Source organism: Amblyraja radiata, chromosome 1 (genome assembly GCF_010909765.2).
Source record: "Amblyraja radiata isolate CabotCenter1 chromosome 1, sAmbRad1.1.pri, whole genome shotgun sequence".
Taxonomy (NCBI): Eukaryota; Metazoa; Chordata; class Chondrichthyes; order Rajiformes; family Rajidae; genus Amblyraja; species Amblyraja radiata.
The window spans coordinates 182523420-182545668 of NC_045956.1; the positions used below are offsets into that span (position 1 = coordinate 182523420).

Below are 22249 nucleotides of genomic sequence, written 5' to 3' on the forward strand. Positions count from 1 at the left end.
GACGATGAGAGTTTCTCACCTCCTCCCCCCCCCTCCCCCTCCCCCCCCCCTTCCAATCGGCCCTCCCTGCCTTATGCCCAAACACCAGGATCGTGGGACCAAAATGCAACCAGAACTTGATGAGCAGCCCCTTCAGATATTGGTAGAGGGGCAGCAACCTCGTTACTGTTGGCAACGTCCCATTGTGATGTCATTGTGGCAGTCGGCAGCCAGCTTGAGAGCCCATTGTGATTGGTACACTGTGAGAGGCATTGTGACATAATCACTGTGAAGGCTGGAAGCTGTCTATGAGAAGGCAGTTTTGGCTCTTTTTAAACATTTCAACGATTAATAACTTGGGAATATATAGGTGGAAATGTGAAGGGGAGATGTTTATCGCCACCAGGGGGAAAATGAGTAGGATGTATGAAAATGGGAAGGCTGAGGCCTAGCGTTTGGAAGAGGATAGGAATTAAACAGATTGGTGCGCGCACACCTACACGCGCGCACAGACAGACAGACAGGCACACAGACAGACGCAAACAAGACGAAGACTTTTAGTTATATAGAGATGGGCTAAACATGAGCAAATGGGACTAGCTTAGATGGTGCGTCTTTACCAGCTTGGTCGAGTTGGGCGAAAGGCCTTGTTTCCGTGTCACATGACTCTGACTGCAAATGCTTTCAAGGATGAGAATATACTGCCTAATAGACTTCTTTCGCCGTGTAATCTCGTCATTAATGGAACAAAATGGGCAAATGTCTGGGAAATGCAAAGCAGAGTATAGATAACATTTTCATACTTAAACAATTTCTAACTACTGTTGTTTTTCTATCACCTATATCTAGCTTTACTTTCTTGACACCCTATTCACAAAGAAGATATTGTAATATCTTTGTGAATAGGGAGCTAAGGAAGTAAACTAATAATTTATAAATCAATATTGTATCACCAATATCTTTGAGGCAGAAACTGCAGTTGATAGTAAAATAAAAGGATGTATAATAAGGATTGAGGAGCAAGAAAACAAAATTCATCCTGTATTCTCACAATGAAAGAATACTGTGGTGCAAGTTGTAATCTTTGCTTTTGAAGCTTTCTGTTATCAGATGTGGTACACGTAATGGATAAAGTTTTAGAGTTTTGCAGCAATAAATACAGCAATTTCATCAGTTTTGCTTATGCCATCCAATTGAAGTTGTCAAAATTAATTCATACCTGATTGTAGTATTGTATCCTTTCTTTTCGATTTGTCCAGTTCTTTTTACCATCTTTAAGATGATGCATTCCACCACATTGAGGATGAAAAATTCTCATTCTCTTCTCTGTTTTACCAATTTGTTAAAACCTGTATCCCCCTTGTTACTGACTAGTTTGTTTTCCATCAGAGGAAACAAGTTCTTCCTGTTCACCCTACTACAATTTTGTAACACCTTTTAGTCCGCTTAAACTTTTATGCCCCGAAGAAAGCAATCTTGTTTTTCTTAGTTCCTTCAATTAGTTTGAGTTCTACTCATAGTCGTACAGTGTGGAAACAGGCCCATCGGCCCAACCTGCCCACACTGGCCAAAATGTTCCATCTATAACTGCAGGCATTTGGCCGATATCCCTCTAAACCTGATCTATCCATGTACCTGTCCAAATGTTTCTTTGCATGGGATCCAAGGAGAGATAGCTGAATGGGTAGAAAATTGGCTTTTAGAAGGAAGCAAAGGATGTTGTGGAAAGTTGCTTCTCAGACTGGAGGCCTGTGACTATTGGTGTGTCTCAGGGTTTGGTGCTGGGCCCATTTGATACAAAAGTGTGTGGTTTTGCAGATAGTGATGTGGATTGTGAAAAATTGTAGCAGGATCTTGATTGATTGGCCAGGTGGGCTGAAGAATGGATGATGGAATTTAATACAGACAAATGTGAGGTGTTGTATTTTGGTAAGTCTAACATGGGCACGGCCTACACAGTGAATGGTAGAGCTCTGGGGAGTGTTGCACAGCAGAGGGATCTAGGAGTACAGGTGCATGGTTTGTTGAAAGTGGCATCAGAGGTAGATACAATACAATACCGTTTATTTGTCATTTTTGGTTTCTGCAGCCATACAAGAAAAGAACCAAGACACACACCAACACAATTTACACAAACATCCATCACAGTGAATCTCCTGCTCACTGTGATGGAAGGCAAAGTCTTGTCTCTCCCCTGCTCTCCATTCCTCTCCTGAAGTCAAAGTCAAAGCCCCCGGCGGGCGCTAGCAAGTCCCACGGCCATTTAAAGCCGCGCCAGGCGATGTAAGGCCCTGCCCCGGGTCTTGACGTTGGAGCCCCCGGCGGGCGCTAGCAAGTCCGCGGCCATTTAAAGCCGCGCCGGGCGATGTAAGGCCCCGCTCCGGGTCACTCTCAACCCCGCAATTCGGGCGGGAGAAGTCGCCGTTGCCGGTGCCCCACAAAGCAGTCTCCCACCGGGGACCCGCAAGCTCCTGGTGTCACCATCCACCGGAGTCGGGACGCAGCAGCGAGCCACCGCAACTCTCTACGCTCCGAAGATGGCCAGCTCTACGATGGTAGGTCCGCAGCTCCGCAGGCTCCGTGACTTGAGCTGTCGTTCCGGTTGGAGGCCGCTCCACGGCGCTAGGCCCCAACGGCAACGGAGACCCGACAGGGAAAAGGTCGGGTCCCCGTACAGGGAAGAGATCTAAAAGTTTCCCCCACCCACACCCCCCCCCCGCCCCCCACACATACACAGTCAAAAACCCACCACAAACTTTACACTCTACAGGACAATAAAATAAAAAAAGACAGACGGACTGCAGAGGCCGCTGCGACGTCGGTCGCGCCGCCAACGCACTCTCTCAGATAGGGTGGTCAAAAGGGCTTTTGGCACATTGGCCTTCATCAGTCAAATTTTTGAGTATAGAAGTTGGGAGGTCATGTTGTAGTTATATAAGACGTTGGTGAGGCCACAATTAGAGTATTGTGTTCAGTTCTGGGCATCATGTTATGGGAAATATATTGTAAAGCTGGAAAGGCTACAGAGAAGATTTACAAGGATGTTGCCAGGACTAGAGGGTCTGAGGTTGGGACTCTTTTCCTTGGAGCACAGGAGGCTAAGGAGTGATCTTATCAATATTTAGAATCACGAGAGGAATAGATTGGGTAGATGCAGTCTCTTGCCCAGAGTAGGTGAATCGAGGATCAAAGGACATAGGTTTAAGGTGAAGGGGAAAAGATTTAATAGGAACTTTTTCGCACAAAGGGTAGTGGGTGTATGGAATGAGCTGCCAGAGGAGGTCGTTGAGGCAGGATTATACCAATGTTTAAGAAACAGTTCAGGTACATGGATATGTCTGGTTTGGAGGGATATGGGCCAAATACGGGCAGATGGGACTAGTGTAGCTAGGACATGTTGGATGGTGTGGGCTGTTTCCACGCTGTCTCATTCTATCCTTATTATAGCTATAAAACTCTGATCTTGGATGTGTGTGTGTCCTTTTGTGTGTGTGTGTATTTATTTTTTTGTGTGCGATCACATCTACTCTAAGAAACGACGCGCTAATGGGAACATTTTTACATATTCCGGCTGAGATTTATCCCGTGAAATCAAAAATCGCCTTATCTGAAAATTTCATGCATTATTTCTCGTTATTTATGAAAATGTTCACAAATCTCAAATAACTTAGAAAATAAACGAGATGGTCTTGCTGATGACATCACACTGGATCTGACTGCCTGCCTCTGCTCGCGTTGCGAGTGATGTCACCCCTGTTATGTTTTTTGTACTTCTTGGCTTCTTAACTTTCACTTCAAATTTGTCACTTAGTGTTTTTAAACTGCTGCTCAGGTCGTGCTGCGCGCTTCACTGGGCTCCTTGAAGTTCTAGAACATGGTGGTGGCGTGGGCGCGGGTGAGGGTGCGGGGCAGCGCGATGGGAAGGTGGCCCTGGTGGCCATTACTCCCTCTGGGAGAGGCCGTCTATGGAGACCTGCGATTCCTCCGTCGATCGCAGGACTCGGGGAATTGTGACGCCTTTTCCTCGCTGGTGATCCTGATCCCACCTGGCGATCTCTGGCCGTCACGGGGGACGACCACCTCTCCGTCTCCCCTGCCCGATCGTCTGTCACGCGGGTGGGTGGGCTTCTCCTCGCGGAAGCCACGATCGGCCGGCCCTCTGCTGCTTTTGACCGTCCGCCCGCTTGCAGCAACAGGGTCGCATGCTCAAAAGACGCCGCAAATCGGAACCCCCTGCTCCAAAAAGGCAGCAAGCTCCCCTGCCTCTCTCTGTCTCTCTCTGTGTCCCTCTCTGTTCCTCTGTGTCGCTCTCTGTGTGTCGCTCTCCGGGTCCCTCTCTCTCTATCCCCCTCCCTCTTTAGCTGCGCCTGCGAGTTGGCGGCTATGCGTGTGGATAGGGTGGGGCATGGGGTAAAAGGAGTGAATGAATAATATTAATATAATATCAATGAGGGTGGTTGGTGTGTGTGGGGGGGGGGGGGGTGGTTAGTGTGTGTGTGTGTGACGCCGCAGGCCGCCTCCTCCCCTCGCAACCGCGCATTGAGGGGACGGGACCCAACGGGTCCCACGTGGTTGAGTAACTCTATAAATGTTGCGATGGTCCCTGCCTCAACTACCTCCTTCAGCAGCTTGTTGCATACACCTATCACCCTTTGTATGAAGTAAACCTTTGTGCCCTTCCTGATGAGTGATGTCTAGAAATTAACACAGTATGACAGCTGAGTGTGCAGCATTGGATTATAAGGGTTCAGCTTTTGTAAACTTAAGGTTCTTGTCTGCTTATTTGAGCAGCCTTTCCGGATTTGTGCTGCAATGTTCATTGCAGTGATCAAGTTTCTTATTTCCTTTCCTCACCCTCCACCCCCATAAAACCACTGTTTGCTAAGGAAACGATCTATGGAATTATGTGTGTAGGAAAGAACTGCAGATGCTGGTTTAAATCGAAGGTAGACATAAAATGTTGGAGCAACTCATAAATCTGATTGATTGATTGATCGATTGATCGATTGATTGATTGATTGATTGATTGATTGATTGATTGATTGATTGATACAATACTGAACAGGAACGGGCCCTTTGGCCCACATTGTCCTGTGCCAAACATGATGTGACTTAAGCTAATCTCTACTTGGATATGATCCATATCACTCCACTCCTGCGTATCCCTGTGCCTATCTAAAAGCCTCTTCATTGCCACTATCATATCTGCCTCCACCATCACTTCTGGCAGCATGCTCCAGGCACTCACCACAATCTCTGTTTTTAAAAAAACTGACCCTGCAACTTTTAAACTGTTCCGGTCTAACCTTAAAGTTTTACTCCAGTCTGACATGGAGAGGTTTTGACTATCCTATTTATGCTTCTATCAGGTCTTCCCTCCGTCTCCAGAAAAATAGTCCAAGTTTGTCGTACTTGAAGAGCACAGAGCATGGAAACTGGCCCTTCGACCAACATGCCCCGTGTGCACCAGTCGCACCTGACTGCATTTGGCCCATATCCATCTAAACCTATCCTATCCATGTAACCTGTCCAAAGTTTTGTGTTTTCTGATTTGTTTTGAACCTTTTCATTCCTCTAGTTTCCCTCTCAGTCTGGTCTCAACCGAAAACGTCACCTACTCCTTTTCTCCAGAGATGCTGAGTTACTTTCGCATTTTGTGTCTATCTTCAGTGTGAACCACCACCTGCAGTTCCTTCCTACACATGATTTGCTTTACTCTTGTACTCAATGACTGACTGATGAAGGCAAGTGTACTATAATTTAACTAGGACGTATGAAATGTTGCATTTTGTTAAGTTAAACCATGGCAGGACTTGCACATTAAATAGCATGGCCCTTGTAGAATTGTGGGGTGCAAGGAAATATTGATCTCACTGAAAGGTAAACAGGGTAGTGAAGAAAGCATCTGGCACACTTGCCTTGATTGGTTAGGGTGTTGAGTACAAGAGTGAGATGTTGCGTTGCAACTGAAACAAGACATTGTTGAGAACATACTTGGACTATTATGTGCAGTTTTGGTTGCCTAGGCCCTAGAGCTATAGGAAGAATGCCATTGAGCTGAAAAGGGGCGAGGAAAGGATACACAAGGATGTTACTGGGACTGGAGGGCTTCAGCTCTAAGGAGAGGTTGTGGTGTTTTTCACTGAAGTGTAAACCTGAGGGTTGACCTTATTGAGTTATATCAAGTTTTGAGGAGCATAGATAAGGTGGATGGTCACTGTATATTTCTCAGTGTTGGGGAGTTTAAAACTAGAGGGCATAGACGTAGTTGAGATTTAAAAGGGATTCAAGTAGCAACATTTCCCCAGAGGATGGTGGAAATATCGAATGATCTGTCTGAGAAAACGGTAGAGGCTGGCAAATTTACAACATTTAAAATAGCCTTTGGACAGGTATATGGACAACAATAGGTTAAAGTGAAATGGGCTAAATGTTGGGAAACGGGACTGGCTATGGCAATTTGTTTGGCCTGGATGAGTTGGACCCAAGGAACTATTTCTGTTCTGATAACTATGATTCCTAACCTGGAAGTTAAACCAGTGCAACACCTTCACAGTGAATGTATTGGGTCTGCAAAATGTTGTAGAGCAGAGGGATCGAGGAGTGCAGGTACATAGTTCCTTAAAAGTGCAGTTTAGGTGAATAGGGTAGTCAAGAAGGCTTTCGGTACTTTGGCCTTCATTAGTCAGGATATTGCATATGGAGGTTGGGATGTTCAGTTACAGTTGTAAAGATGTTGGCAAGACTGTATTTGGAGTATTGTGTTGAGTCTTGATCATCTGCTATAGAAAGGATGTCATTAAGCTGGAAAGAGTGCAGAGAAGATTTATCGAGGGTGTTGCCATTGCTTGAGTGCCTTAGCCATAGGAAGAGATTGGACAATCTAAGACTTCATTCTCTGGAGAGCAGGAGGCTAAGGGATGATCTTATAGAGATGTATAAAATTATGAAATGGAATAAACGGGGTGAATGAGCAGAGCTTTACCCAAGGGAGAGGAATCAAGAACCAAAGGATATTGGTTTAGGTGAGATGGGAAAGATTTAATCGCAACATGAGGGGAAATAATTTCACTGAGTGTGGTGGGTATGTGGGATGAGCTGCCAGAGGAAGCTCATCCCACAGTTGAAGGTGCTATAACATAATTTAAAAAGAGAATTGGACATGTACATGGAAAGGAAAGGTTTAGAAGCATTTAGGCCAACCGAGGACAAATGGGACAAATTTAGTTTTGGGCGTTATGGACGATTAGGGCCGTAGGGCCTGTTCCATGCTCTGACTATTAAACGGTGGTACAAACTCTTATAATTTTCTCCCACGGTTCTATATCCTCTTTTCTTGTCTGTTTATTAAACTTTGATTCTCAGTAGTAAGCTTTTAAATGTACTTCCCAGATCTCCTCTAGATATAGGTTTTCATTGGCTAGAAACTAAAAGCTGAGAAAATCCACACCCAGGCACCATAGTAGACGCTGTTTGAATCATTCAACCAAAGTGAGAATAATAAACAGCCAACTAATGGAAAGTTGAACTACATGGTCAATACAGAATAATGAGGTCTTGATTAAATTATTCGGTGCCTGATCAGACTTTCCTTGTGAAGTGTGTCTGATTCGGGCTGCTAGAAAACAAAGAATGCATTCAAGCATTTGAGACCATAGAGAGAAATGCCACTAGACTGAAACTAACTCTGAATATGAGGTGTGAATAAAAGACCAGAGAAACTTGGGCCATCAGATTGAAAAGAAGGCATCTTGGAAGTGGAAATGTAGGGCAAGAGTGTAAAATATAAATACAACATATCACTTTAGAGAATGGACAAAAGGAATTCTGTTCCAACGTTTCATGATGATGTAAAGGTTTTACAGTGACCCCTGCAAGAATAGATTAAACAAACAAACTGCTAGAGGAACGCAGCATCTTTGGATGGAATTGGACAGACAATGTCTCGCATTGCGACTTTTCTTTAGATGGAAAAGTTTCCCAATCCAAAACATTGTCTTTCCATTTCCCTCCACAGATGCTGCCTGACTCGTGAAGTCCTCCAGCAGCAATCTGGTTTTTTTATTTGTGTTTCCAGCATCTGCAGTCTTTTGTCTCCTGCAAAAGTAGGCCTGCTTTCGAGAAAAGTAAATCCTTGGAATAATTTAGTTAAACTCAGCCACATTTGGGGAAAACAGGATCTTTGCATCACAGAGCAACACGGTAATTAAGTTACTGTGTCTGCTCCAGTGACCCAAGTTTACTACCTTGCTCAACAGTATAGAGAAGGGTCCAGACCCAAAACATTAGCTGTCCATTCCCTCCATCAATGCTGCCTGACCTGCTGAGTTTCTCCAGCGATTTCGTTTTTTTGTTCGTTTCCTCATCGGAATTATCTTGCATCTTCGCCTCTGTCATTGTCTGTGTAGAGTTTACACATCATTCCTGTGAGTCTACCTCAAAATAGATGTGGGATGGTTAATTGGCCTCTGTAAATCACCCCATGGAGTGGTAGAATATGTAAAGTTGATGTCTGGTGAGTAGAATGGGATCAGTGAAGGATTAGTACCTGTGGGTACTTGGTAGAGTGGGTCAAAAGGCCTGTTTCCATGATGTACAATTAATTATTTCAAATAACATGATCTAAATGCCTATTTTTTTTTGTTTCCCTTGTATTGGCTTGGATCAAATGGGCAACATAATTCTGTAACCAATTATTACAAAACTTTGCTCAACATTTTAATTTTTCATGTTTGCTACCCTGCAACTCACTGCAACCATTTCTACTTTCTGAAGTAGCTATCAATCTGATAAACCTGATGCAGTGTTTCAATGGTTGATGACCAAATGATTCCATCAACTGGTGAGGATGTCGAAATTAAACTAGGATTCAAGGTGCCTGTTGGCAATCTGTACCATGGACATTTCTACAGATTTTGTTTTCAGTTATGGGCTTGTCCCACTTGGGCAATTTTTTTTTTACGAACCTGCCGGCGACTGTCATAGTCGTAGGAGGTCGACGAAAAACTGGTGACAACCTACATCATTCTGGCGACAACCTACGATGGCACCTACGTCAGGAGAAGTCAAGCTACGCTCATTGGCGTCAAACCCACTGTCGCCGAAAATATAAAATCAACATGTTGAAAATTTAGCGGCGACCAGAAAGACGCTACGACTTTTTTGCGTGACTGAGGAGACTACTCCCGTCGACCATCGGCGAACATGTGGCGACAAATTAGTCGCATGTAGTTGCCTAAAAAATCGCCTAAGTGGGACAGGCCCATTAGGTTTGTCTGGTGAGGTTACAAGGTGAAATTGCCATTTTCTGGATGTAATTGCTTAAATTCCGCAAAGCCTGGTTGGTCTTCATTAATAAGTCAGATGGCCTCTCTGAAGAACAGTTACTTTGTCCCATCTCAAGAAAATCTTTTCCTGAATCTCAAAGTTTGGGCCTTCCCCATCTCTGTCAAATACGGCAAGAATATGTAGGATAATTTAAAATTGAAACACTTGTCTAAAATATCAAAAGCTCATTATGACAGTGTGTAAGGCTGAAATCAGATCATGAATTAAGAACACAAATGAAATATGGCGAAAATCATTGGCAGAAAAAATCAAGGAAAACCAATCAGAGTTTTATAAATGTGTTAAAGGCAAAGGAAGAAGAGAACAGAATCACCTCTCTGTACTAAACTTTTGTTCCTCTTCCCTTCAATCTAAAATAACATTGAAAACAACAAGGCTCAGAGAGAGCCAGGACCTAGTCTGAAAAACATTTATTTTCTGCTGATAAGAAGCTTCTGCTTGACATTGTGTAATTCAACTGGACGTTGTCTTGATTTGTGTCTTTATGCACTGACTGAGGTTTTTCTGACCATTTCTGGAAGAAATGTGCAGAAGACCTATCCTTTTGGGCCATCTTTATTCTTGCAAATGGGAGGAGTATATCAGTAGAAATGACTGATCCACTTGTAGCTGAGTGAAGACTTTGAAGTCTCAGTCATGGCGATAAGCAACTCCCCTTTTGGAAATACTGGAAAAGGGTTGACCTCCACCTAAACAGTGAAACCTTGTATATCTGCACAAGGTTCCATAATCTGTATTTAATTGTGCGTGCAGCAGTTGCTTTCGTCATATTGCTTATTACTTTGATTTGCAAGTTTATTTTATCATTTTGTATCTTAAGTAAGTGTCAGCCTGTTCTGATTTTGTCCTTTTCTGTCGGTGATAAGTCCCCGAGTCCCACTCTATAACTAGGTCATGTAAATAATGATGCTCATGTGAGGAAATGATTCTCAAAAGTGGCATCTTTCCAGGTGCTGTATGATTCTCTGTGTAACTGCAAAATGAACTATTTTTAGCTGTCATTACTCAAGATTTATCTATGTTTATTTGTTATTTTACGTAATTATTTTAATGTGTGGGAAGGAACTACAGATACTGGTTTACACCGAAGATAAACACAAAATGCTGGAGTAACTCAGCGGGACAGGCAGCATCTCTGGATAGAAGAAATTGGTGAAGTTTCTGGTCTGTTCTCGTTTCTGAGTTTCTCCAGCATTTAATGTCTATAATTTCAATGAGTATACTGTCAATATTAATTATTCATTCATAAGAAGAATGTTGGGGGAGTGGGGGAGGGCAGGTAGAGAGAGAGAGAGAGAGAGAGAGAGAGAGAGAGGGAGGGGAGGCCACGTGATGAGTCAAAGGCGAGTGTGACCTCTTGGCGACCAATGCCGGCCTTCGATCTGGGTGGGGAAGGGTCCGTAATCTTGGCGGGCGTGCAGGAGACCACCGCTCCCGCTGTAAGGCCGGACCTACAGTGAGGGTGGGGTGCCCTCGTGCCTGGCGACACAAAGGAAGAGGGGTGGGGGTCGCCCAGGAAAGGGGCACCTCCTCATACGCCAGGCACGGACATTCTTGGGGGGGGGGGGGGGGGGAGGGTCAGAGATCGAAGGTCGGACAAGCCAGAGAGAATGATCGCAAATCTTTGGTAATCTGATGGCACTTTGAGGGGTAGTGTGGGCATCGGGGACGGTACGGTGCTCCCTCTACGTCACCCGCAGTTACTTTAGGAAGAAGATGAGGAATTTTGTTAATCAGAGGGTGGTGAATCTGTGGAACTCATTGCCACAGACGGCGATATAGGCCAAGTCAATGGATATTTGCAATGGTACACCAGTCATTAAAAGTAGGCATGCAGGTGCAGCAGGCAGTGAAGAAGGCGAGTGGTATGTTAGCATTCATAGCAAAAGGATTTGAGTATAGGAGCAGGGAGGTTTTTTCTCCCGATTGCAAATAACCCTTCTTTTAAACCGTCTGTTCTAGATAGAGGATTTGTTCAATGGAAAACCCATTGGAATTAAAACGGTGGGAGACCTTTACCAAAATGGTATTTTTCTCTCATTTCAGGAACAACAGCAGAAATATGAGTTACACGCTAATAACTTTTTTAGATATCTGCAATTTAGAGACTATGGATTAGATTAGATTAGATTAGATTTGTTTATTGTCATTCAGACCTTTCGGTCTGAATGAAATTTCGTTTCCCTGCAGTCATACATATAATTTAAAAAATGACAAAAACACACAATCAACACAATTTTAACATCCACCACAGTGAGTTCACCAAACACATCCTCACTGTGGTGGAAGGCAAAATCTTAAAGTCTCTGTCTCCCCTCTTTGTTCTCCCTCTGCGCCGAGGCGATCCAGGCTCCAGATATTGTGACCCCACCGGGTGATGGTAAATCCTGCGGCTCAACCGTGCTCCGCGAACGGGCCGGTTTAAACCGCCGCCACAGCTCCGAGGCCGAGTCGGGTCTCCGCTGCCGCTGCTGCCGCCACCACGGTTCCGGGGCCGAGTCGGGTCTCCGCTGCCTCCGCCACAGCTCTGGGGCTGAGTCGGGTCTCTGCTGCCGCCGCCACAGCTCCGGGGCCGAGTCGGGTCTCCGCTGCCGCAGCCCCCGCCACAGCTTCGGGGGCCGAGTCGGGTCTCCGCTGCCGCTGCTACAGCTCCGGGGCCGAGTCGGGTCGCATCCCCCGAAGGAAGAGACCAAAACATGTTTCTCCCACCCCACCCACACACATACACAACTTAATAAAACAAAATTAACTAAAACATGACAAAGGAACAAAAAGAAAGAAAGAAAACAGACGGACTGCAGGTGGGCCGCAGCTGTTAAGCCAGCGCAGCCATCATATGTAAAACTACATACGCAAGATTACAGATTTAAGAGTCCAGAAACCCTTGATGAATGTTTGAATAGACATCCCAACACAAATAAATTAATATCTTATATTTATAATATCCTCTTAGATACTGAAGTCTTCAGAATTATATAGACGAGCATGGGAAGACGAGCTGGCTCAATCCATTATAAAAGACACATGGGATGAAAGTTTACAATATATAAATCACTGTTCGCTAAATTCTAGACACTCCTTGATTCAATTCAAAATATTATACAGGCTACATTATTCGAAGGTAAAATTAAATAGGATTTTTCCAAATATTTCCCCTCTCTGTGATAGATGTCAATTTCAAGAAGCCAACTTAATGCATACCTTTGTAACTTGTATAAAAATTCAAAATTTCTGGGTGGACATTTTTTAAATTATTTCTGAAGTTATCAATATCCAATTGGACCCAGAGCCAAAATTAATAATATTAGGATTATCAGAACATACTACAAACTTTACGACAAGTCAGAGACAATTTCTTGACTACAGTCTAATAACTGCAAAAAAATTAATACTAAAATTCTGGGGAAAAAACAGCAGCCCCCACAATTAAAATGTGGGTTACGGAAATGACGGAGACCTTGCAGTTGGAAAAAAATAAGACTTGTCTTAATTGACAAACCAGAACTTTTTGTTACAATATGGTCTCCATTTATTGAATATTTGAAAAGGTAAATTGGTTTAACACAGAATCAGGGTTGAAACCTGAGTTTGGGACTGGATGAATAGTTACACTTAACAGTTCCCGGATCTATCTCCATAATCTTGTCATTGGTAGTTTCTCTCTGCTTCTCCTTTTTTCTCTCTCTTCCTCTTCTCTCTCTATCACTTTCTCTTATCTCTTTCTCCCTTTATCTTTAATTTAAAAAAAAATAAAATTGAAGCTATGTAAGAAATCTGTAATTAAATTGTTGCTTACTATTATTTGTACATATGCTTCTAATAAAAATATTTTATTAAAAAAAGCATTTAACCTTTTCAGTAGATGGTAGTAGCATAATGAATTCTGAAGTGTATAAACATATCCTATCTGCTCAAGTTCAAACAAATGCCTCAAAACTCATTGGCCGGCGGTTCATTCTAGAGCTAGACAATGATCCCTAACATACTGCTAAAGCAACAAAGCAGTTTTTAAAAGCTAAATAATGGTCAATTCCTGAGTAGCCAAGTCAATCACCCGATCTCAACCCAATTGAGCATGCCTTGAGCATGCAGCAGATAAGCTGAAGAGAAAACTGACGGGGACTAGCCCCCAAAACAAGCATAAGCTAAAGATGGCTGCAATGCAGGCCTGGCAGAGCATCACCAGAGAAGACACCCAGCAACTAGTGATGTCCATGAATCGCAGACTTCAAGCAGTCATTGCAGGCAAAGGATATGCAACAAAATACTAAACATGACTATTTTCATTTACGGTGGCGCAGCGGTAGAATTGCTGCCTTACAGCGAATGCAGCACCGGAGACCTGGGTTCGATCCTGACTACAGGTGCTGTCTGTACGGAGTTTGTACGTTCTCCCCGTGACCTGCGTGGGCTTTCTCCGAGATCTTTGGTTTCCTCCCACACTCCAAAAAAGTGGGTATAGTGTTAATGTGCGAGGTTGGTGTGGGCCGAAGGGCCGATTTCCGCTCTGTGTCTCTTTTAAATGAATGAAAAAAATGACCTTGCTGTTTCCCAAACAATATGGTGCCCTGAAATGGGGGCACTACATATAAAGTGTTTAAGAAGGACCTGCAGATGCTGGAAAATCGAAGGTAGACAAAAGTGCTGGAGAAAAGGCTACATATAAACACTGCTGTAATTTCTGCATGGTGAAACCAAAATCTGACAATGTGCACTTTAACCACATGTGAATTTTTCTATTACAAATTTAAAATTGTGGAGTACAGAGGCAAATAAATAAATGATGGGTCTCTGTCCCAAACATTATGGAGCTGTATAATAAAACCTACCCATGGTATCCAATGATAAGAGATAGATAGAAACAGGTTAAATAAAATCTTTAAAAATTAATAAATTTCAAACCACAAAAATTAATTAAAAAAGAATACACTTGTTTAAGTTAACATTTTAATGAAGGTCAGAGGCCTATACTAAATGTATTCTGCCTCCTACCAGCTTAGTAAGACTATGAACCACTGCTGGATTCAGTGCTGAGTTCAGCATATAAGAGGGACATCATATGGCTCACTATCTGACCTCCAGCACATTTCATGCAGCAGCATTCAGGCACTAAAGATTAGAGCATGCTGACATGTATCCTACAGCTAACCCACCGATTCGCGACCATACCAGACTGGTTCTACACATCAGGGGGTAAAGATTAGAGCGATCCACGCAATATCTCAGGCCTGCTGGGTACTCGGGAATATTATTTACGGCGACGACAGTTGGGACTGAGCCAAACTGTGTAAGCCACGTGTAGGCAAATGATGGAAGCAAGCTAAGGTAAATGCAAAAAGCACAAATGCTACGCAAATGATCACAGCTACGCATTGTATAGTGTTTATAAAGGTTTAACAGTTCTTTGAGCAGCCTGGTTACTGCAACGTCATGTGGTTTTCGCTCAATTCATTGGTAGCTATTTTGAGATCAAACACTAGCGACAACCTCATCTCCTGCAGACAAAGCAGACAAAAACAATTCAAGGCACAGTGCCCATTTGCCAACAATTTGAATGAAATTCACAGGTTTCAAAAATGGTAAAGAGCTCTTACCATGTACAGATCAGGTAGTGATGGAGAAAGTCTTTTTTTTCTAGAAAGGGGGTTAATTTTCCACATCTTCAGTTCATTTTAGTAGAAAGCAGGACCTGAAAGAGCATTGAGGGGGGATTAATCTGTATGGAGTTTGCATGTTCTTCCTGTGACCGTTAGATTCCACTGGGTGCTCCAGTTTTTCTCCAAATCCCAAAGGTATGGGTAGGTGAATTGGCCACTGGTATTTGCCCCTGATGTGTAGGACCAGTCTGGTAGGCTAGACTTGTACAAGTGGGATAGAAACAATTAAGTCCACATGATATAAAAACAAAATTGAAAATGCTTGAAAAACGAAGTATGCCAGTCATCGCCGTTATATTGACGACTGCATCGGGACTATGTCCTGCACCCATGCAGAACTCATGGACCATTAACATCACTACCAATTTCCATTCTGCACTCAAATTCAAGGACCATCTCTGACACCTCCCTCCCCTTTGGGGGAGTCCAGAACCAGGGGCCACAGTTTAAGAATAAGGAGTAAGCCATTTAGAACGGAGACGAGGAAACACTTTTTCTCACAGAGAATGATGAGTCTGTGGAATTCTCTGCCTCAGAGGGCGGTGGAGGCCGGTTCTCTGGATGCTTTCAAGAGAGAGCTAGATAGGGCTCTTAAAAATAGCGGAGTCGGGATGGGGAGGAGGCAGGAACGGGGTACTGATTGGGGATGATCAGCCATGATCACATTGAATGGCGGTGCTGGCTCGAAGGGCCGAATGGCCTACTCCTGCACCTATTGTCTTTCTTGATCTCACCATCTCCATCACTGACATCTACTATAAACCTACTGACTCCCACGACTATCTAGATTACACTTCTTCCCACCCTGCCTCCTGCAAAGACTATCCCCTACTCCCAATTCTTCTGTCTATATACCGCAGCTGCGCCAAAGTTGAGGTGTTCCATACCGTGACATCCGAGATGTCCCCATACTTTATGGAAGGGGGTTCCCCACCTATTATAGATGAGGTCCTCACATGTGTCTCCTTGGTACCCTGCAGCTCTACTCTTGCTCCCTCTCCCCCCAGTTGTAACAGGGACAGAATTCCTCTTGTACTCGCCTTTCACCCCATCAGCCATCACATACAACGCATCATCCTCGATCATTTTAGCCACCTCCAACGGGATCACACCATTAGTCATATTTTCCCATCTCCTTGCCTTGCCGCTTGTCGCTCCCTCAACTCTCACATCCTTTTTACCACTGAAGCCACCCCATCTCCAGGTACCTTCCCCTGCAACTACAAGAGATGCAAACCTGTTTCTATACCTCTCCCTCGACTCTGTCCAAGGACCCAAACAGTCCTTTCAAATGAGAGGACTCCTCCATTTGGATTCTTATATATCCAAGTGCAGACTGCGGGAGACCAAGTGCAGACTGGGCGATCGTTTCACTGAACACCATTGATCAGCCTGCCTTGGCCTATGTGATTTCCAGATTGCCAAACACTTTATCTCCCCATCCCATTCCCATACTGACCTTTCTTCCCTAGGCCTCCACCAGTAGGGCCAAATTCAAATTGGAGCAACATCACCTCATATATTGCTTCGGCAGCTTACAACTCAGCAGTAAGAATATTGAAGGTACACGAAAATGCTGGAGAAACTCAGCGGGTGCAGCTGCATCTATGGAGCGAAGGAAATCGGCAACGTTTCGGGCCGAAACCCTTCTTCAGACTGATGGGGGGTGGCGGGGAGAAGAAAGGAAAAAGGAGGAGGAGGAGCCCGAGGGCTGAGGGATGGGAGGAGACAGCCCGCGGGCTGAGGAAGGGGAGGAGACAGCAAGGGCTAACAAAATTGGGAGAATTCAATGTTCATGCCCGCAGGATGCAGACTCCCCAAGCGGAATATGAGGTGCTGTTCCTCCAATTTCCGGTGTTGCTCGCTCTGGCCATGGAGGAGACCCAGGACAGAGAGGTCGGATGGGGAATGGGAGGGGGAGTTGAAGTGCTGAGCCACCGGGAGGTCAGGTTGGTTATTGCGGAATGAGCGGAGGTGTTCGGCGAAACGATAAGAGTAAGAATATTGATTTGTCCAACTTCAAATAAACCTTCCATTCCCCCCTCGCTCCATCACTCCCCCACCCAAGTCGTCGTACTAGTTTCACTGTCGTCCTGTTGAGTATCACTGTTGGTATAACTCATTTTCATCTCGCCCATAGCCAACAATGGACCATTGTGGGCTCCACCTTCCCTTGATCATCGTTACTTTTGCATATCTTTCATTAATTTGCTCCATATCTCTATCAGTCTACATCTAATTTCTCGTTCCCTGACTGAAGAAGGGTCTCGACTAGAACTATCACCTATCCTTTTCACATAGGATGCCTGACCAGCTTTAATCCAGCTTTTTATGTCTATGACCTCTTTGTAACTGCCTTTTTTACATTTGGTCCTCAAAACATTTATTTATAGAGTTTATACAACAAATGTTAGGGGGAGAAGGTAGGGAATGGGGTCGAGACGGAAAAATAGATCAGACATGATCAAATGGCGGAGCATACTCGATGGGCTGAATAGCCTAATTCTGCTAATATGTCTTATGATCTTGTGCCCAACCTCTCCCGATAGCTCAGCCGCTTAGGTCCTGGCAACATCTTCCTAAATCTTCCCTGCACTCTTTCCTGCTTGATGACACCCCTTGTACAGCGACCAAAACTGAACACAGTACTCCAAATGTGGCATCAATGTTTTGTACAACAACATCCAAACCTCTATACTCAATACCCAAAATCTCCTTGACCACCCCATCTACCTGTGACACCACCTTCAAGGAACTATACACCTGTACAGGATCCTCTGCTCTTTAACACTCCCCAGGGCCCTACCATTCACTATGAAGGTCTTGCCCTGATTTGACAGTATGCAACACCTCATACTTATCTACATTAAACTCAATTTGCTATTCCTCAGCCCACATGCCCAGCTGATCAATCCCACTGTAATTTATGTACAAAATGAACATCCTTTCCTGGTTGTTTTTGCAACTTTAAAATTCTCTTCAACTGGGCTGAAATTTAGACTGAATTAGTAACCAGTCTATAATAAAAATAATTTATTCCTATTTCTACATCTGCAATTCTATTTATTTCTGCTTCTGGCATATAGACACCCAGTTTGTAGAATACCTCAGTTTATACTCCCCAACCTTCCCGATACCTGTCACTTTAAATGCACATCATTGCGTCATACAGTACGGAAACAGACTGGCCCAAATCGCCTATGCTGACAAAGTGCTTATCTACGTCAGTCCCATTTGCCAGCGTTTGACCCATACCCCTCCAAACCTTTACTATCCATGACCTATTCAAAACCCTTTAAGATGTGTTATTGTATCTGCTGCAACCACTAAAGCCCCTGTCCCACTTAGGCAATTTTTTTGGTGACTACAGTGACAAGGTTGTCGCGGGGTGACGCCTATATAGTCGTGAGTAGTCTCAAGTCGCCTAAAGGGTCATAACGTTTTTCTGGTCGCCGCTGGATTTCGAACTGTGGGCTTGACGTAGCTTGTCTTCTCCAGTCGTAGGTGGTCGCCAGGATGACGCAGGATGTCGCCAGGTGACATTGGTTGTCGCCGGGTGCTGACTTTGGTTAATTCCATTGGCGACTATCTACGTCAACCAGTGACAGATACCGACAACTGAATTGTCTTCAGTTGTCGCCGACAGGATCGTTGCTTGTCGTAGCTTGTCTCGGGTGGACGTAGGTTGACTTTGGTTGTCGTAGGTTGTCGCTTGTATGGTCATAGGTGGGGTCGTAGATGGACATCTGGTTGTCGGTAGCTTGCCATAGCTTGACGTCAAATAGGTGGTGGGTTGTCGTAGCTTGTTATAGACATTGTCATAGGGAAGGGGTCCAGTCGCCGCTTTTTCGGCGACCTGCCACGACTGTGACAGTTGCCGAAAAAATAGCCTAAGTGGGACAAGCCCTTTAGTCAGAGTCTTACCGCATGAAAACAGGCCCTCACGGCCCAACTTGCCCACACTGGCCAACATGTTCCATCTGCATTCGTCCCACCTGCCTGCGTTTGTCTCAGGTGGACATATCCCTCTAAACCAGGGGTAGGTAACCTTGTTTTGCATAGGGGCCAGGACCCATGTCTATAAGCGGACATAGTTAATAAATGGAGATAATAATAATACATCTAACTAAATTAGTAAGCATACATACTAATAATACATACATTAGTAATAATACATACTAACTAGTTTGACACTTGGTGGTGTTGTTTTACGCATTAGTTTTCACGTTTTTCAATTTGTTTTCTGCAGGTCCCAGTTGCCTGCGAGCCCCGGGTCTAGTTGCATTTCCCAGGTCGCCTGCAAGCCCCGGGACTGGCTATAACGCCCAGGTCGCCTGCTTGGGACTGGCTGTAGCGACCAGGTAGCCTGCGAACCCCGGGTCTAGCTGCAGTTCACAGGTCGCTTGTGAGCCCCGGGACTGGCTGCACTTCCCAGGTCGCCTGCGAGCCCCGGGACTAATTGAAAAAAATATATACGCCTGCGGGCCGGATGATTTCGGGTTACTGGGCGGATTCAGCCCGTGGGCCATAGGTTCCCGACCCCTGCTCTAAACCTGTCCCGTCCATGTACCTGTCTAACTGTTTCTTACACGTTGCAGTAGTCCCTGCCACAACTACCTCCGGCAGCTTGTTTCATACACCCACCAACCTTTGTGTGAAAAGGTTACCCCTCAGGTTCCTATTAAATCTTTCTCCTCCCCTCAACATAACCCTACGTCCTCTGGTCTCAATTCCCCTACTCTGGGCGAGAGACTCTTTGCGTCTATCCGATCTATTCCTCTCATGATTTTGTACGACTCTATAAAATCACCTCCTACATCCTCCTGCGCTCCAAGAAATACAGTTCTAGCCTGCTCAACCTCGCCCAATAGCTCAGGCCCTCAAGTCCTGGCAATATCCTCGTAGCTTTGGCAGCTTTTTCCAATCCCCATTCTAACCTTGATGTTCGACCTCATCTGAGCAGCATTTCCAGCATTATTGGGTAATGAGCTCATACGTATTCTCCTATTCATATCTTCCTAAAACATAGCTTTTGTTTTCACTAGCCACTGTCACACATTTTTTAGTCAGTTTATCATTACGTGCTATTCAATCTCTCCTGTCCTTGACCCTATTATGCAGCTTTCCTCTCCTTCTCGCAGTAACTTAAACTTTGGCTTACTTCCAGTTATCTCCCATTTATGATGATGTGATATCTGAAATGTTATTCTGTCTTTTTAGTCCACAATAGAGATATTTCCAGCACTTTCTGTTTTATTCCCATCTTAGGGAGATTATGTGTTCGGCACGGACTAGAGGGGTCGAGATGGCCTGTTTCCGTGCTGTAATTGTTATATGGTTAGCCCACTATTTTGTCTTTTAATTTCTTGTCTCTACTTTAGAGGGGCAAAGTTTAAAGGTAATGTGCAAGACAAGTTTTTTTTTACACTCAGGGATTGGTGGATGCCTAGAACACGTTGCCAAAGGTGGTGATGGAGGCAGATACAATAATGTTATTTAAGAGGCTATTAGATAGGGACATGGATATTTAGGGAATGGAGGGAGGTGGATCATGTGCTGGCAGAGGAGATTAGATTAATTTAGTATCATGTTCAGCCGGACATAGTGGGCCAAAGGGCTTGTTCATATGCTGCAGTTCTATGTTCTATTTCAAATGTTATTTCTCAAAATCTATCCAGAACAACCAAAGATTTCACTTCTCCCTTTCCCATCATTGCAGCTCAGGAGCATAAACAATACTGTGCAAATTAAACAAGGAGGTTACTTTTAATCGCATGACGAACTGATTAGCACAGAGCAGATGTCACAAAAAGACAAACACTGGGAAAAGCAGTTATAGAGCTGCGTTTGGTACCTGCACTTGGTTCAAAACATCACCATAGCCATTTTCCAAATAACTTAATATCTTAACAAGCCTTCAAAATGATACAAAAAAATAATAATTTAATGGTGACTATGTAAGTTCAATTAATTGACACAGATAGAATACTAACGCTGCATTAGATAAACAGAAACAGCACTATAATAATTAAGACATATATCAGAGAAATAGTTTTACAAATTTTATGGTCTTGATCATACAGCCAATTTTATTCCTTCTTCCAGGCTTTGGACAAAGAACAAAAATAGTAAATGTAGATCAAATTGCAGGAAATAGTTCCTCTCTAAAAAAATTAAGTGAAACACAATTGTTCAGAGTAATGAACAGAGGGTAAAATTGTATACATGTTTTCACAGGTCAGGGCATTGAGTGTGAGAGTCAGGAAGTCACAATGTAGTCTTTTGGCTTTTGGTAGATGGCATCTGCAGTTCTGGTTGCCCCATTACAGGAAGGGCGTGGAGTCTTTAGAAAAGGTGCAGAGGTGGTTTATCAGAATGCTGTCTCGATTAGGGATACCGCCTACAGGAAGAGGTTAGACTTGGATGGTTTTCCCTTGGAGGTTGCGGGGAGACATGATAAAAGTACATAAAATTATTAGCCATAGACAGGACATCCATGGGTTGAGGGTGGTTGAGGCAGATACATAGTGGCATTTAAAATACTTTAGATAGGCATATGGATATGCAGGAAATAGAGGGATATGGGTTATGTGTGGTTAGATAAGTGATGTTCTTAGCATCATGTTCGACTCATACATTGTGGGCTGAGGGGCCTGTTCTTTTGCTGTACTATTTGTTCCATGTTCTACCAATGGGTCTAAGTCCCCTGAAAATGGCAACACAGGTCTATACGACAATGAAGGCTGTACATGGTATACTTGGCCTCATAGGTTGCAGCAAAGAATAAAATAATTGGGATATGTTGCATCTTTACAGAACACTGCTTAGGCTGCACATGGGAATATTTACCGAGGACACTGTGGGAAGTTAGAGGGGAAATTGCAGGTGTCCTGGCTGAGATTTATGTCATCATAAAGAATGGGTGAGACGGACAGCCGGAAGACGGACAGTGGCAAATGTTGTGCCTTTATTCACAAAGGGCTGCAGGGAACAGCTTGGGAACTACAGGCCAGTGAGTCTAACATCTGTGGTGGGAAAGTTACTAAAGAGCATTTTAAGGGGTAGGATATACATGCATTTAGATGGACAAGGACTGATTAGAGATGGTTTTGTACATGGGAGATCGTGTCATACGAATCCAATTGAGTTTTTGACGATGTGACCAAAAAGGTTGATGAGGGCAGAGCTGTAGATGTTGTATGGCTGGCTGCTCTGGAAGGTAAGATTGCATGGGATGTAAGGAAAGCTAGCCGACTGGTTAGAAA

At 44.1% G+C, this 22249-nt stretch overlaps 1 protein-coding gene and 1 non-coding gene across 3 annotated transcripts in view; both read left to right on the forward strand.

Moving 5' to 3' along the window:
• Window positions 1-22249, forward strand: part of paip2b (poly(A) binding protein interacting protein 2B) — an 89317-nt gene that overhangs the window by 40368 nt on the left and 26700 nt on the right. The gene's annotated exons all lie outside the window — the stretch shown is intronic.
• Window positions 10652-10968, forward strand: LOC116983708. The gene has a single exon (XR_004414790.1). It is a non-coding gene; the product is annotated as a small nucleolar RNA U85 (small nucleolar RNA).